This window comes from Megalobrama amblycephala, linkage group LG5, assembly GCF_018812025.1.
Source record: "Megalobrama amblycephala isolate DHTTF-2021 linkage group LG5, ASM1881202v1, whole genome shotgun sequence".
Taxonomy (NCBI): domain Eukaryota; kingdom Metazoa; phylum Chordata; class Actinopteri; order Cypriniformes; family Xenocyprididae; genus Megalobrama; species Megalobrama amblycephala.
In genome coordinates, this window is record NC_063048.1 from 4,916,674 (window position 1) to 4,922,673 (window position 6,000).

Below are 6,000 nucleotides of genomic sequence, written 5' to 3' on the forward strand. Positions count from 1 at the left end.
TACAGTGAACATTACTGAAATACATACCTGTTATGTCTACAAAATGTTTGAATGATTGAGGAAAAGGTTTTTCCCCAAACATTCGGCTGCACATTTAGACATTTAGATTTAGACCCACATTAGCTATTGTAAGATCATGATTGAGACCATAGTTCACAATAGTGGCCCTCATTTCACCAGAAACATGCCTATGCCTTTTGCCTTATCGACCTCTTCCTCTGTTTTGCCTCCTTACCCTTCTACCACACATCCTTACTCCTCTTCTTCTTCCCAGCTGTTGACCTTGTTTGTTTCCATGTTGTTCTTCCATTATCAGAAATTGTAACTCTTGTGTTGTGCTCTGTCTATATATGCTTTCCAATTGAAGATTCATGACATGCATCTTTGAGCTGTTTTAGAGAATTGTTTGAGTCATTGGTTGATCTAATGCTTTACATTCCCCTGAATACAGAAGTGAAATTCAGGATTCACCTGCAAAATTCATCAATTCAGGACACATTTACAAAAGTCTAATAGAAATGTATAGATAACATACTTGACACATTATGATAACTAGGTCAACCATTCTTCATTTAATGACTTATGTGATGAACTAATGACTAGATGTTTTGAGGGGTAATATTATTCAACAGAGAAATATATAACAAATTTTGAGCAACTTGACATTAGCAATTGATAATCTAGCAAATAGCAGAAAATGGTACATAATCAATTGCCTGAATGTAGCTACTAAAGCATTTGCAATTTGTTCAAAAGAATGAGAAAATGCTTTTATGATGTGCACAAGTGACTAGATGATGTAGTGGTTGAACAAGTAGTTTTGAGAATTTCAGTTCTGATCTGAGAAACGTGCCAAAGCGACTGAGAAAAACTGTAATACATACAGATGCGGTCTGAATGAGATGCGCCACCCTGTGGAGGTTTAGAGTACAGCGGCCACAACAGTATTTCGACGGAAATCAAGTTTGTCTTAAAGCATTTTGATTTCTAATAGTTATTCAGGAGAGATTTTAAGTCTGAAGGGATCTTAACCTTGATAAATTGCTATTAAAATATTCTAAATTGTTGCTAAGGATACCCCTCTGGCCGTATGCTAGGTGTTTCCATCACTGTTAAAGTCACCATGAAATCAAAATTGACAATTCTTACTCTTGTTGTAGAATATTGCAGTATTTTTTATAAATGATTTATCCATGTGCATCATTATTTTTTTAAAATTCACGTGCCCTTGTAATCTTTAATTAAAATAACTTTCCCTCCCTTTCAGCAACTTCTCTTCTCTTCTCTTCTCTTCTCTTCTCTTCTCTTCTCTTCTCTTCTCTTCTCTTCTCTTCTCTTCTCTTCTCTTCTCTTCTCTTCTCTTCTCTTCTCTTCTCTTCTCTTCTCTGATGACGTGTTCGGGACAAGCTTTCACTCAGATGAGATCAACCAATGGCAAACCACAACCATCCAATCATTTCCTGATGGACACAATCAAGTCCCGGCCTTTATTTTTTTTCTTGTTCGAGAAGCTCTTTCACTCGGGTATGTCACAATAGGGAAGAAAAGACTATCACAACTTCTGTTTCATGCCGACTTTAAGCCTGAAGGGATCTTAACCTCGAAAAAGTGTTGCTAAAATATTTTGAGTTGTTGCTAAGGAGTCCTGACTGGTTGCTAGGCCCCTCTTTTCCACCGTTGGGCCGTCCGATTCTAAGAACTGCAATCAGAATCCATCCTGTTTTAAAGAGCTCAAGCATTTAAAGAGGCATACAAACTGCAGAGCGTGCTTATAATAAACAGAATGTTATTTGTGTATTCATGTGAATGCTAATATAGTTATCATGATAGTTATTATTTTAAGTTATTATTCTTTGTGTGAATGGGCCTTTAGTAGGTGATATGAAATTTGATTGCCTGCAATGGGAACACCTTGGGTTTGCTTAAGATGCAGTGCTGCCAACTTCATTATTGAATGACCCTCCCAAAACACCCAATTCAATATGAAATGAAGAAGTGCCATAAATCGCACACTGAAGTTTCTGAGCAGAGCAGAAGGTCTCAGTGGTGAGGCCGGGTCTGAAGAATGATCTCAGTCTGTCATTTTACTGTAGCCACTCTGTTTCCAGGGGAAATAAGCTGAGAGAGTGTACAGTAATGACAGCACAGTTGTCTGGACTGAACCATTGGTGCTTACAGGTTTGGCTATACACTTATGAGGGCCAAATGTCCTCATTTATTTAGTGAAATATTATGACAACCGACTAGTGAGGACATTTTACTGGTTCTCACTAGTTAAAAAAGACTTCCCAAAACATGTTTTTATTTAATTCTAGTATTTTGCACATGTTCCTGTGTTGGGTAGGTTTAGGTTTAGGGGTAGGTGTTGGATTAGGCCATAGAAAATATCATTAACCTGATATAAAATCAGTGGAAATCTATGCAATGTTCTACTAATATAGTGAAACAAATGTATAAGTGTGTGTCATATGGATCTGTTTGCATAAAACCTCATTATTAATTAGGACCCAAGCACTGATGTTGTGAGGACCCTATTGTAATTGCTCTGTCAATTATTATTCTTCTCAGAAATGAATCGCTTAAACATGCTTGAAAACTCTTGAAACTTTGCATACGCATCAGAATTGGTGAAAATTTACGTCTGATGTGGGTTTCAGAATTAGGTGTGGCAAAATGGCTCAATAGTGACACCTACAAAATTTCAATAAAAGCACCCTTCTCACTGTGTTTTCACATAGAAGTATGAAATTCAGTAGACACATGTAACAGCCCAATACCTACAACAGGAAGTGAGATATTTAGAATTTTAGAATTTTCTCTGCAAAATTTTTGCAGTTTTTCCATTTCTGTTACAGTTTTTTACAATTGCTAACAAGCGTTTACCAATACTTAAAGTACTTTTTCTAAACTCTTAACACAGCAACACACATGCATCACACAATTAGCCAAATAGTTAATATTCCGCCCAAAACCATATTTTGTTAAATAAACACAAACTCTACATTTCAAAATGCTAAAAACTTTTTTCAACATATACTAACTCTATCAAAACACAGCAAACCTGATTCAAAATCGAGTCGTTCTGTCAAAACATAGCGCTAGATTTCTATCCAACATGAACATATAGTCAATCATTGTGCAATGACTGTCAAAATACTAACAGTTGATGGAATTTTGAAAACTGCATTACTTGTTTCAGTTCTACCTGCAGAAAATATGAAATCCATTGTTTTTAAAATTCATTTTCATTTTACCGCCGTAAAAGTAGAATGCTCACATGTAAGCCATTCTACATTTTTGGCTGAGTGTTGAATGTGTGCATTCTTGGCAACATAGCAATCTAAAAGTGAATGAGTCATTACATTATAGAATGTGCAGTAGAAAAAAAGAAGAAGAAAGTAACAGAATTGCTCAGGGCAGCTACTGGTCAAATAGGTCCCCTGTGCAGAACTTCAGTGTCCCCCTTGGTTGAAATCTCTTTCTGGTGGTGGGTGTGTGGTGTTGATGGTGCCCTCAGAGGGTGGGATGGTGTCCCCTTGGTAAATAGTACCCTGTGCAGACCACATATATGGAACAGTGGTAGTGTAATCATTGTAGTAAACGCTTCACATGAAACTGCTGCCATTGATCAACAACAAATCCAACATACATGGCCTTTAGTTATTATGGAAGCTTTTTCCATCACAGAATAAAAACAGAATAAAAGGGTAATTGTGACTTTTGATCTCACAATTCTATTTTTTTTTTTTTTTCTTGCAATTGTGAGTTTACATCTCACAATTCTGACTTTTTTTCTCAGAATTGTAATATATAAACTATAGGCATGGAGAGAAAAAAGTCAGAATTGTGAGATAAAAAGACACAATTACCTTTTTTTTATTTTTATTTGTGGCAGAAATAAGCTTTCATTGGTTCCACATGTGTAAGGGGGGAAACCATTGAGATGCACAAACCAGCACACATTCTTACTCCTCGCCCATATACCTCTTCTTCTCCCTTCATCTATTCCTCTCCCTCACCCAGATATTATTTTCTTTCTGCTCCTTTGTGTTTTTCTTCATCCACACTGAACAAAACCAATTCAAAGAGTCCTATTTTACTGTGTGTCCATGTAATGAAAAGAACTTCATCACCTGACTATGCCTCCAACTGAGATTGGAATCTGCTATTTCTCAATATTTAAGTGATCTGTTAATTAAAAATGCTTATCAATTGTTTCAGTATTTGTTTTATATTTTTTTCCAGTGCTTTTCCAGTAATGCTGTTGTTGCAGAAGTATAGGTTTTATACTATATTTAAAGATTGGAACATTAGGTCTTCATTTCTGACTTGCTGTGTTTAAGCATTTGCAAATTAAATGAGAAAGATCCATGATTTTGGTATTGGGTACGCTTATATGAAAAGAAAATGTAAGCATTTTAGAAACATGCTAATTTACTGTATTTTGTGTGAAAACGACATGAATTGTGTTAATGGTATGGCCACAACAGACGGATGTTCTGCTAAATGTGTTTAGAGTTTTGTGACTACAGAATGGACAAAAGTAAGTTACTTAGCAACTGAAAAAAACTAAGAGCAATGGAGAAGATTTGCTCCATTTGGTCCATTGTGTGTCCTTTGTGGCTCCAAGCCAATAGGCAAACCTGTTTTGTGAGTGGAAGTTAATTCACACCTCAGGTCTTAGGACTGAGGGACGGGGGTGAACAATGGGGAAAATGGCGATTGGATTAATCTGCTCAATGACATGCAAATGTCATTATTCTTCCCTTGCACAAATGGTCAGGGTAATTGTCTTTGCAGGCTGATCTACTAGTCCATCTATTTCTTTGTGGAACTTCCCTTGGAGGTGTGAGTTTTGGGGTCCTGTGCTTTTCATTATGGGGGTGTCTGCCCTCATGTCTGCCTGCTGATCACTACAATGTCCAATCGGCCTCAAACTTCACATGTTCGATAAGGTGAACGTGATTTCACGAAGTACAACATGTCCCTGCATCAACATCTTTGTTGATCCTGGAACAACATTCCAATCAACCAATCAGATTTGAGGGACAAGTTTACCATTTATGTCAAGTTTAGGCTTACAACCTGGGTTAGGTGCTTCCACAACAGTGTTATTCAACTATCATTTCCCTCTGATTTTAGGGATAAGTTATGGGTAGGGTTAGGTTTAGGGACTGGGAAAAGGTTAGAACTAAATTTTCGGATAGGAATGTTGTTCCAGGATCAACAAAATATGTTGATCCAGGAACATGTCTTACTTGGCAAAATCACAGTGACCTGTTTGATAAGTGCCCTGGCATGAAGACATCTACACAACAAAATTTAGTTATATTCATATCGCCACCAGCTGGTAGCAGGAAGTGTGGCAAATACAAATGATTGATGTAGTCCTCCTATATTTATATGCTTAAATGCATATTGCCCACTGTGCTCTATTTTCCTAAAGCTATTGGTTGGCAGTGGCACAGGTGCAATGGCCGTTTCAACGCTGCTTGCAGCTTTAATTGCAGTTATATTGTATTATGTAATATGCATTAACTCTGATGAAATACTTTCTGAAGCTTGCATTCTTTCATCACTATTTTTCCACATTACATTTATGAGAGTTGGAGGGGAAATGTGTTTTAACTGTAAGGAAAATTTCACTCAATTCAAATCTTAATTGTTATACAGCAGGATTTGTTTTAAACAAAACTGAAATGGCTTGTTTCTTTCTTTTGATTTTCAGGATAAATCTGACCCGTTCTTGACAAGTTTTGTGAGCTTCAGTGAGAATGAGTGTAAATTTCTCCGGACTAGCATGTGCAGCTGTCCCTGAAGCAGTCTACCAGCAGGATATGGATTTGTTGTTGAGGTTTTGCTGCTTGCAAGCCTGACAAGTTCAGATAAGGTGCTCTGTTTGCTCTCAGAAATACACATACAGTATTGATCTATTTTTACTAGTGGGTGCAGGACACTATAGTTCATTTATGTAAGTGAGGATAGCAAAATAAAGTAAAC